Source organism: Schistocerca americana, chromosome 11 (genome assembly GCF_021461395.2).
Source record: "Schistocerca americana isolate TAMUIC-IGC-003095 chromosome 11, iqSchAmer2.1, whole genome shotgun sequence".
In the NCBI taxonomy this organism is placed as follows: Eukaryota; Metazoa; Arthropoda; class Insecta; order Orthoptera; family Acrididae; genus Schistocerca; species Schistocerca americana.
The window spans coordinates 149,158,190-149,170,805 of NC_060129.1; the positions used below are offsets into that span (position 1 = coordinate 149,158,190).

General features: G+C 40.5%; 1 protein-coding gene across 1 annotated transcript in view; it reads right to left on the bottom strand.

The window, feature by feature from the left end:
* Positions 1 to 12,616, bottom strand: part of LOC124553824 (DEAD-box helicase Dbp80-like) — a 147,009-nt gene that overhangs the window by 114,119 nt on the left and 20,274 nt on the right. The gene's annotated exons all lie outside the window — the stretch shown is intronic.

Sequence of the window (12,616 nt, forward strand, 5' to 3'; positions counted from 1 at the left end):
TTACTAACCTAAGGACAGCACACAACACCCAGTCATCACGAGACAGAGAAAATCCCTGACCCCGCCGGGAAACGAACCCGGGAACCCGGGCGTGGGAAGCGAGAACGCTTTCTTGGATACACCGAGAAGATGATACGTAATCTTTCTCATCCGTTACTCCTGTCAGTAGTTTATTTCCACTCTGGTAGTCTGAATCTATAGATTTCGCTAGTAATTATAACAACGCTATCATTCGCAAACCCTATCAACCACATAATCAGACAACGATTCGCATTCATCCGTTCGGCTTCACTCCGCTCAGCTCGTATAGCCCCGTCTCCTTTTGTCTGCGGGAAGTTTATTTCTAGATGCGACGAGAATCCTCCTGACAGAGACATCACGTATTCAAAAATCAACTTATCATTCAGAAATCAACTTAAAATGTGTTCAAAAATGTTCAAAAACCAACAGGGCAGCGTTTCAAAATCATATGAATAATCGACAGACAAACGTGCGCTGGATGCTAGGCGCTTTGTGAAACAAGTTCTTTTCCTCAAGAATATGAATTTGGTGCCCCCTTTTCCCGGTAGCACTTAGCTGCTTGCTGCGACTGCTTGCACAGCCAACAGCTGTAGCCACAAGCGGGAGAATCTACCCACTCCAACGCGACTCGACTGCGCATGCGCACGAGCCCGCTCGTAACTCTAAAACGAATCTAATGTAAACAGTAGTGACTTCACGCTCATCGGAGCAATTTGTTGTTATGAAGCACTGCATAGTCTTCCTAAAGTCACCGACACATTTTGCTGTTGGCACACGCTTGCATAAGCACTGTGTGTCGTCGTTGTATATGGCGCATTTCCTTTCCAATTTGTTATTTTCGTTTTTTCCTCGTTTATGTTTTATTGTTGAAGTATTATTTTGCAGTAGCGGGATACAGTAACATCCTTTATTAGAGTATCGGTCTTTACCAGTCAAAATTACAAAAGATTTAACCGAAAACTAAAACAATGATAAAATCCCAGAATTCAAAAAAATTCCCGAGTTTTGCCCTGTTTTCTACAGGATGAAAAAATTCCCGGGTTTTTCCCGGATCTCCCGGTTGTCCCGGGTAGTATATAACCTGCCTTGTCAAAACAGCTTGTTGTGTTTCACAAGAATGTTGTTTTCTAAAATTCGTGTTGACTGTGTGCCAATAGACCGTTTTCTTCCAGGTAATTCATAATGTTTGAACACAATATATGTTCCAAAACCTTGCACTGTGCAATTTTCAACTATTTGGGTATGAATATTTCTCCGAGGAAGTGGTTGTATATGGTTGTTAAGTATGGAGCTATTCCATCAGCATACTCTGAAAGGAACTAAGTTGGTATAAAGCGTACATCAAAAGACTTTTTTTTATTACACGAGTCAAGTTGCTAAACTACTTCACGGATATTTACTTCTACACTACTTGTGTTGGCAGCTGTTCTTGATTAGATATCTGCAATATTTATTTCGTCTTCTTTGCTGAAGGAATTTTGAAAGGCTGCATTTAGTAACTCTGCTTTCATGGTACTGTCGTCGATAGTATTTCAATAGCGATCACGCAGAGAAGCATTGACTGTGTCTTGCCGCTAGCATACTTTACATATGACCACGATCTCCTTGGATTTTCTGCCAGGTTTACAAAGTTTCGTTCGGGAAACTGTTATAAGACTTTCTGTAAAAGATCGCCAATATTTGAGATTTTGCGTTCGTTTTAAATTTGTCACGCTTTTTTTTTGTTGGTCTGCAACAGTGTACATTACAGCAGCAGTGAAAGTCGCAAAGTAGGTGTGATTGGAATGATTTTCCCGGTTTGAGCTCTGCCTATCAGGTTTTGGTGATGGTAAAATGAGTGCATGTTTTCCACAGGCAGTTTACAAATTACTGCAACACCAGTTTGAAATCTGGTATTTTTTATAACACAATGAAGCACCTGACCAGAAAGTGATAACCATTGCACCAGTTGAAAAATCAGCTATTTTCCCACACTTCAGGCAGAATAGAAACAAATTCAGCTTTCACAGAGAGTAAGAACTTTGTAGACAGCCTCCCACAAAATGCTGGCCGGAAATGGAGATTTTACATGCCAATAGTTACATGGCTGATTACCTTGAGCCAGAGCCAAAACAATGTCTGAAAACTTTTGGACACAGTGTACTGTAACATATTAGAATGGATTGAAAAATGCAGCACCTATTCTTTGCAAAATCAACGTCTCTCTCTTTTTTTTTTTTTTTTTTTTGCAAAATTATAGGCAGAAATGACAAGGCACTTAGCATAGAAACAGAACCGAAAATAACTCTAATCAAACATTGGGCAATGAACTTCAACACAGTCGAAAAATGCGACTTTTTTTCCCAATCATTATAGTGCCAAGTACAGACACATTATAGAGGCAACTTGACATAAGCGTAAATAAACTAGAATTTTTAGCACCCGAGGGGGAGTAGCAGCACAGGGAAGCAAGCCCTGTCTCCTTCAGGGCTGCAGCCTACACCTGTATCCTGCAAAAGTAGAACTGACACACTGTCACAGGGATTGCCAATCCATTCTTGGGTTGTTAGGATCCCAATCGAAATGCATGACGGACCAGAATTAGTCACGTCATTCTTTTCAAAATAAGAATAGAAAGTAATGAGCAACACACAACACAAAGCATTCAGGAAAGTCTAATGCACAATTGCTGGTTGATGTTGGCAGAGTATTGGTGACGAAGCAGTTCAGGTTCGACATCTAGCAGTATTCGACATAATCACCATTCAAAACATCCGACTAATTTGCCAACATTTAAAGTGTCCACATTACACCAACATTTGAACTTAAGCTAGCAAACATAAGTATTTCTTTGTTATAAAATACTAGGTCCCACAGCTGAGTACTATGTTGCATTGCACAGTATGTATCTTATAAACAGACCACTCAACAACCCACAATTGGGATGGCACTAGAGAATCAATTCATTGATGTGTTATTGTGTTTGTGCACTTTTTTTATTTTGCAAACGGGTTCTACGGTACATTATCTTTCCACACCGGCTTTGCCAAATGTTATATAACACCAGTAACTGAAAATTAATTCAATTTTTGATATTGATATGCCAAAAATAAAGCTATTTCAAACTCTCTTTGATAAAATAGTTTCTCGGGATACAATTTGCTATTAAATAACACCTTTTAGGTAATTTTGGCATTTCGCATTTTGAGGCAGAATTCACGTCTCTCTTGCATTTATTGCAAAATCCGAATTTTCCTGTCCCTACACATTAGTGTTGGGACATCTGTCTTTTCCATAAAAATTACAGAGAATGTAAAAGGAAGTTCCAAATTTTTACCAATGTGCAAGCAATGAAAATTAGAAGCCGGCACATGTGCGGGAACAAACAACTGAAAGTTACATGCTGCAAGAGAAAATGCAGTTCCCATAAACAAGGCATTTGGCACAATAGATTTTTAACAACTGTTGTTCTGCAATCAAGATGCAGAGACAATTTCATCAGCAATACAATAGAGCACTTCCAAATGCTAAAGTTCACACGCGGCATCGGCAGTTCGAATTAACAGGATGTTTGTGCAAAAGAGAAAGCACTAGCCAGCCATGCATATCACAGCACAAAATGTTGAAAGAATTCCTCTTTCTGCTGAATGTAGTCCACAGAAATTGACATACAAAGCCAGCAGACAGCTACAAGTGCCAAAGACAATGATTTCACACATCCTCAAAATGAAGCCAAAAATGAAACAGTATATAATTCATATTCTAGCAACAAGGCAATTTTCCATGTAAGTGGCAAAGTTAACTAGCACAACACTCAAATGTGAGTACACTTGTAATTCAACATCAGCTTGACTCATCGAAAGATAATGTATCCTGTGCAATGACAGCACAAAAACTGTATGGCCCATTTTTTTCGGCACTGAGCTAAGTGGACATGGCTGAGCAATCTTTGATGCCACAGCTCAATACAGGTACTGTTAATTACACATTTCACCAAGATAGGACAACCTCCTTCCCCCCCCTTTCGGACGTCTGCATGTTTTTAAATAGGCATTTTCCAAACTATTGGGTATGACAATGCTGTGTTCTGATCCTAGTCACTTAGCTCTCCAGATCTAAAACCCACGGATTTTTTTTTTTTATGAGATCATGTGAAAGACCTTGGGAAAACAGTTTTTTTGCCGAAAAATCCCAGATCTCAAAATGCACAATTCTAATGTCCCCGCCTTTGGTGAATCCACATGCACTTCAAAATGTATTGTGTGAAATCAGCTGTTACTTAAATTCTGTGTGTGACCAAGGGAAGTTATACAGAATGCCAGAACACTTTTTTTTTTTTTTTTTTTTTTTTTTTTTACGAAAAACAATTTTCTTTAACGTACTCCTTGATTCTTAACAGTGTATTGCCATGCATTGCATTTGTAATCATTATATCCATTTTCAATTTCCCTGTTTGTATGATATATTTCTTTGTAATGTACAGTATTCACTGTACTGCAAACCTATGGTTTTTTCCCTTTTCCTTTGTTTCATGTGGGGTTGCTGAGTGTGTCACATTTCTCATTTGAGGCAGTCCTTTACCATGCTAGACAATGCATCTCTTAATGGGCAGTCACTCATTGCAAGAAGATGGCAATATCTTTGCCACAATATCTTATGCTCTTCATTGTAAAAATGAACGGAAAGAAATCATCACTCCTTGTTGAACTTTTCAATATGATGTACAAAAGTGTTGGCACATTTCATATTACAAAAGTTACAAATCATGCCTTATATTGTATTGTATTGCAATGTAAGTTATTGAAGCTGGTCAATTTTTTGAAGAAATTACTTTACAGAACTGAAAACTGAACTGCCAGAGTTTCAAAGAAACTATGATCCACAGAGTACTATTGGCACAAATTTATTCTACAGAGTGCAGACTGCAACATATATGAACAATTATTAATATTTTCCAATGACAAAGTATATTCATTCCAGGATATTTTCTTTATCAAACCACTTGAAATGAACCTGCAGTTCAGGAGGAAAAAAGCAAAAAACTGGTAATAGGTACAAGTGCAATTTATTTTAGTGGTTAACACAAAGAAGGAAAAGCTGTCAAACCACAGGTTGTTTTGAACATTACAGTACTTAATTAGGGGCAGTACTACTATAGGTTTTATGCCTCTGCGTTCCTACAATCTCCGAGTTGATTTATGCAGCCAGTTATAGGGGGACATACAGTATGATGCCAGGCCAGTCAGCACCTTGGCATTTTATACATTGTAAAATCAATTCCACATGGGAAATAATGAGAGTCATAAAAATTGTAGGACTTACAGTGGAATATCAACTAAAATTACTGTTATTTTCTTAGTATTAGCTACAAAGTCTACAAGAGGTGTAGTCTGCCTTCAGAAAACAGTATTAAACCCTTACACAGAGTGTCACATATTTCTACAGGAGGTATTATTGGTCACAAATGTACAGAAACCAACAACTGTTGAGATATAGGACATTTTACTTCTGAGGAACAAAGTTTATTTATAGGTGAGGCAGGCTTCATAACAGATGGCGTAATTGTTTGTTTGTTTGGTTTTAGGGCGCAAAAAACAACTGAGGTCATACGCGCCCAAGTCAAAACTAAAGAACGAAAACAAAGAGAGAAGGGAAACGACTATATGTCATTCACAATGGAAAGAATAGGAGACATCCAAACAAGGCATGCAGAAAAAGGGCTTAAAAAACCATACAAAAATGGAGATCCAAAACTAAAAATTAAATGGCCTTCACCATATTGCTTCAGCAGATACAAAGTAAACCTCAGGCAACAGCCTGCGTGTCATTTGCTAAAACAACTGATAAATCAGATGGCAAACCCAAGATGGAACATAAATTAGTAAAAAGAAAAAGGCATGCCAGCACGTAGTGGCGGACAGTTAAAATTCGGGCGCAATGCGTACAAAGTGGTGGGACAGCACCATTGAGCAAATTACAATGGCTAAAAAAACACAGTGCCCAATATGCAGCCGAGTTAAAATAATCTTCTCCCGGTGGGGAGGGTCGAGAGTTGGTCATCAAAAGTGCCGGGAGAGGCTCGAGAATCCGAAGCTTATTCCCGTGAAAGGAGGACCACTTACGATGCCAAAGGGACACCACCGCGTGGCAGACGACAACGCAGAGATCATCGGAGGGAATAGAGGTCGTGGGCTGAGGTAAGAGGACTGTGATGGCATAATTAATTACCATAATATGCATGTGAGGGCAGATGAAAGTCCTCGAGTAATCGTGGAGGTGGAGCATCGGGATAACTTCGATATCAATGTATGGGCAGGAATTGTAGGTGACAGACTCTTAGGGCCATATATTTTACCAAACAGATTAACAGATGTTGTATATCACCAATTTCTGCACAATTAATTACCAGCACTGTTAGACAACATCACCGTTGCAGAAAGGCAATACCTAGTTTATGCACAAAGAAGCACCACACCATTTTCTATGGAACATGCTACTATGAGTCAAACGAAAACTAAACACTCAACACATTAGTATGGTGCAGTTAGACTCAAACCTCAACATCTAAAATAAAAGTTTCCTTCCCGCTCCAAACTGTTCTATACAGTCCACATATTGTTTGGTAAAAAGTTACATCATTTTAAGTGGGGGGGGAGACGTTGGTAAATTAGTAGTTTTTCTTAAATATTTCAAAAACTATGTGGCTTGGTGCAAATAGTACCCTATAAAAAATAATCTACATTTTTTAATGTGAACAAAAATGGCCCTATGCATAATCTTGCTAAAGTGAGTGGTTCCAGAGTTATGGAGGTTTTGAATAAATATGACATTATCACTAAGGAAACAAATTTCTTTTTATACATGATTGTGTTTTGTAAAAGCAAACTGTGATTTTAGAGGCCATGATACGTTAGTGATAGGTCCTTGTAGGAATGACAACTCCACCACCTTCTCAAGGGGCGCTAGTTTTGAAGGGAAAAGAGGCTTGTGAAAAGAGGATTCTGTTCCTCAAGCCCATAAATAAAAGTTTACAAGTCCTTGCAATTTCTTTTCTGCCTTGCCTCTCTTAGCTCCACGTGCTGCTCTGGTTAGACACTGCACACACCTGCAAATTCTTCCATTGCTTCACACACCCGAGAACAAGCTGGCATGGAGTTCATCTACATCTACATCCATACTCCGCAAGCCACCTGACGGTGTGTGGCGGAGGGTACCCTGAGTAACTATCGGTTCTCCCTTCTATTCCAGTCTCGTATTGTTCGTGGAAAGAAGGATTGTCAGTATGCCTCTGTGTGGGCTCTAATCTCTCCGATTTTATCCTCAAGGTCTCTTTGCGAGATATACGTAGGAGGGAGCAATATACTGCTTGACTCTTCGGTGAAGGTATGTTCTCGAATCTTTAACAAAAGCCCTTACCGAGCTAGTGGGCGTCTCTGTCTTCCACTGGAGTTTATCTATCATCTCCGTAACGCTTTTGCGATTACTAAATGATCCTGTAATGAAGCGTGCTGCTCTCCGTTGGATCTTCTCTATCTCTTCTATCAACCCTATCCGGTACGGATCCCACACTGCTGAGCAGTATTCAAGCACTGGGCGAACAAGCGTACTGTAACCTACTTCCTTTGTTTTCGGATTGCATTTCCTTAGGATTCTTCCAACGAATCTCAGTCTGGCATCTGCTTTACCGACGATCAACTTTATATGATAATTCCATTTTAAATCACTCCTAATGTGTACTCCCAGATAATTTATGGAATTAACCGCTTCCAGTTGCTGACCTATTTTGTAGTAAATGATAAAGGATCTATTTTTCTATGTATTCGCAGCACATTACACTTGTCCACATTGAGATTCAATTACCATTCCCTGCACCATGTGTCAATTTGCTGCAGATCCTCCTGCATTTCAGTTGCAATAATAGTTGCTGCTGTTATTGATGTGCGTCCGGTCATTCCACCAATGCTACTCAAGAATCTCATCAAAACCTATTCGAAGGTCATGTCACTCCAGACCAAAACTTTTCAGTATGTCGGATGGTGAAACAACCACAATTAATGAACAAATTGTTTTTTGGGCTCACTGAGCTGAAAAGTTCCAGCAAGTCTTGCACATAAACACGTGTAGATTTACCATAGTTTAAGTGACCACATGCGCAGAAAATGGGAGCATTTGATGGACACAGTGAAGGTGAAGGTGAAGGTGAAGGAGAAAGTCCCCACTCCTCTCAGCTCTAACAAACATTCAAATAAGCTCAATCATTTCTATGAAGTGAATCCACCATTTTCGTGTCTGTCCCGATTCTTTTGAACATTGAAGATGGTTTTCCAAAATTTGTACAGAGCTCTTCACTGTACATGACTATGTAATCTTATCACAAGATGCATTACCACGCTTGAAAGTTGGATAGACAGAACTGAGCTCATCAGGATTGCCAGAAGTGTCTCCAAGTGAAATTCCCCGATATCCAGACAAGTTTTCGCATTTTTCCCTGGCCAATTTTGTGATCTCAAGGGTAAGTAAAGACATAAGTTGACAAAAAAAATGTAATGACTTCTGTATTTTTCCCCTATGTGAATAAAAATCTTAAGTACTAACATCTTTTGTAATGAACTGTTTTTAGACGTAGAAAGGAACCCAAATGTATGCATGTTCCATTAAGACCACTGTTATTTTATTTCAATAAAACAAAACACATCAGGTGGGGTGGGGGGGAAGCATTTCCTTGGAGTCACAAGACAGATTTAAAATACCCTACAGAAATAACCTCAGAAAAAAAGTTGGCCTCTTGAAAGAAGTGTATAAGGCAGAGAAGAGTTGTGTAAACCAACCCTATAGGTGACCGCCAATAAAATATTTGTTCTACTACGTTCGTTATTGTCTGTTATTACCCACTGTGTTACGTCTATTATTTTACAAGTATTGTGAGATTTTTTTCCGAGAAATCTATGAGTATATAGCATACAAATTACCAGCAACTGCCACAATTTTCTTCTTCTTCCGATTGTCCGTACTTTCTGAAGTGTCAAATGTACTACAATAAAAAATATCTATACAATGCCACACTGTACAATGTGCTTGCGGTGTGACAGTCACAATTCCTGGAATCCATTACCCACGGCCTCTGATCTCCCAGGGCGCATCTCTGTCCTGGATCCACGGACAAACCCCGAAAATCTACCACATTACGCCACGGGCAGATCGGTGATCCAATGAGCAGGGCCTGACATTAGCTTCAGATCAGCAGATCCGATCCATTAGAGACGCCCGCAGTTTTGGCCACTCGTGTGCCCACTTATTCACACGTCACAGACAGCATGTTGATGAAATAAGACTGTGGTGATCAATCCATGCAACATGTAACTTGCACAGATACTCTGAGAATCAATACTAATGAGGATAGGCAGCAACTCCCAGTAAAGATGATCGCTGAGCCACAGACAGGCACGTAGAAAAGACGATCACAATCTCACAACTAAATCTTTGGCCACAGCATTTGTCAGAAAATGAGAGCACACACACATTCACAAAATCGCACAGACAAAACTCATGCACACACGACCACCGTCTCCAGCCGCTGCATCTACAATCTCTGATAATTAGATCCAAACACACCACTCCTCATGCCTCCCTGCCTCTCATCGGCAGCTGCTAGCCAAGTGGCAAGAAATGGTGGCATCACTGACTGCAAGCGACAAGAAGTGGTTGGAAGGGGAGAAGCAGTAAGAATGAGGGAGCAGGGAAACGGCACATCTTCTCAGCTGCACACAGCAAGCGACGATGCACGACATCTTAGTAAACAAACCATTTCATCTACTGTGACAAATACCAGATTCTTTGAGTGTCTCTCCCCCCCCCCCCTTCTTCTTCAAATTTCCCCGTTTTCCCTGACATGTTTGAAATTCCCTGATTTCCAAACTTGTGGCAACCCCGCTCACCTTTATCCACACTAATGACAGCTTTACTAGTTTTCAAAATTACAGTAATGAGTGCCTCTTCGAGTAAAAAGAGAGAACGACTGACCATGGAATACGCTTTCCCGTTCGTCATTTGTTGAACACTGTTTTTGGCATAGACAGTACTATATAACTCCTTCATACCATTTCCTGCCAATGGCTGACAAAAAGGAAAACCTCCTAGTCGAATGAAGAGTGACTTCAATAGGTGTCATCAGGTGCTCCTGCTGCTACTGCGATTTCATGAGCTTTAATGTACGAAGGCTGATCAAAAGTCACCACTGTTATTCTTTGTCCATTGCTGGTCCCTTTTGTGGCACCTTGAAGAAGAACTGTATAAATTGTTGATGGATTTCAAGGAGCCAAGTTGATGCATGGAAGAGGGACTATAGCGGAAGTATGGAACATTCTCGTTGCATACAGCATTTCCATGCAGCAATTTCCAACCAGATTTACATTCTTCTGGGCCCTCCAACCAGGTACCACTCAACCAAAACAAATTAAATGTTTGGCCATGTTCATGTGACAGTGGTTTTATTTTCAGGGAAGCCATTTGTGTAGCAACTATTTTGGAACAGCCAGATGTACTAGGGGCTCTGTAAGGTTGCAAATCAAACAGGTCTCGTTTTTCAACAGCAAGAGCAGTAACATTCTTTCAAAGACATCGTCCTCTACCTGAAAAGTGGCTTTAGGTGTTATGCAAGCAGTTCTACCCACGACACGAAATGTGTTATGTCAGGGGCGGGCAGGAATCCTGCACGTGTGCGGTGCACTTGCACGCGTGCAGTTAACAGGTGTTCTGCGTGCACACAGGGGCAAGCTGGCCACCCGCTTATCTCCCCTCCCCACCATAACTTCTGTCCGCTCCTTCCTCTGCAATGCGCTTTGTTTTCTATCTTGCTTTATTGAATGAAGGAATAAGGTTAGTAGGAATGCTTGAAAGATATCGTGGTTTGAAAGAGTACCTATTACCTACGATACGTTTTATTTAATTATCGTAGGTGGAGTGGAACAAAATTTCTACATACAGACAAACGCAAACAGTTACTTAATGTTTCATCACTGATATCTGCTCTTAACCGAGACTTACTAATTCAGCAAATGGTTTTCCACCTCTCGCTATATAAGTGCAATCTCGTAACTTGCACGTACTGCTGGGCTATTATTGTTGTCGTCCTGAAAAATTGAAAACAGTGCTCCATAAAATGTTAAATCAGTTAGATGAAAGGCATGACGAAAGAAAGTCGCAGATCTCTCGTGACAACAGCAACTACGACAGATTCATTTAGTATCGTCAGATCGCTCTTCTTAAGCTCAGTCAATTTCCCCATCCGCTCAGAATCCGACAATAAATTGTACTCGTCCTTGTGAAATTTGTTATAATGGCCTTCAATACTAAACTTCCACTGACCAGCAAGAATACTACCACATACTAAACATTTCGAATTTTCACGTTTTTGCACAAAGAAAAAATGATTCTCCCATTACTTTTTAAAAGATAGCAAATCTCCACTTCTCCATTTCCTTGTTTCACTCTGCATTTTCCGGTTCTTGAAATACAACGTTCACTAAGTAGTGGTCGCTTCGTATCAACGTCCACAGCTTAGCCTGGCACTACACTGCCGCAACCTGCCGGCTGTCGCCACTGTCCCAGTGGACGATTGCACGCGAGCAGCACAATGCAGCGCTGTGTGTTCATGAGCCGCGTGCAAGGTTTGCCCGCTCCTGTGTTATGTCCATCCACATTGTGGACACTGAAGTCCGCATCACCGAAAACAACTTTGCTTCCACTGTTTGCCGATAGGTGGCGACAACAGTAAGCAGCAGTCGAAAGAAACCAATCGCAGATTTCAGGCACTTAGCTTTGACCTCGGTCAACATTAATCTCATTCAAACACTACTCGATTTGTGTCTACATCAAAGTTGTTCTTGATTGAAAAAGTCTGTTTACGAGCCTAATTCTTGTCATTTGCAGGAGGTGTTACTGTTTTGTTTCAATATGAAGAAAACAGCAGCTGAGTCTCATTGAATGCTCTCAAGTACGTATGGTAAGAACACTATTAGTGAAAGAATGTGTCGTGAGTGGTTTCAACGCTTCAAGAACAGTGATTTTAACATCATAGTCTGGCATAGTTGTGGAAAAGAGAATGTTTTCTAAGATGCAGAACTGGAGGCATTGCTAAGTGAAGACTCTCGTCAGACTTAAGAAGAATTGGCACGTTTAGTGGGAGTGTCACAGCAAGCCATTTCAAAACGTCTCAAGGCTATGGGAATGATTCAGAAAGAAGGAACACGGGTCCCTTGTGAGCTGACACCAAGAAACATTTAACGGTGTGTGTGTGTGTTTGTGAACAGGTGCCTCAGAGGCAAAAACGGAAGGGATTTCTGCATCGCATTGTGACCGGGGACGAAACATGGCTTCATTAAAATAACCCTAAATGCAAAAAATCATGGGGACATCCCGGCCATGCTTCCACATTGACGGCCAAAACGAATATTCATGTCTCCGAGACCATGCTCTGCATTTGGTGGGACCAGCTCGGCATCATGTACTATGAGATGTTAAAACCGAGTGAAACAATCACAGGTGCTCATTATCGAATGCCATTAATGCGTTTGAGCAGAGCACTAAAAGAGAAACTGCCACAATACAGCGAGAGACA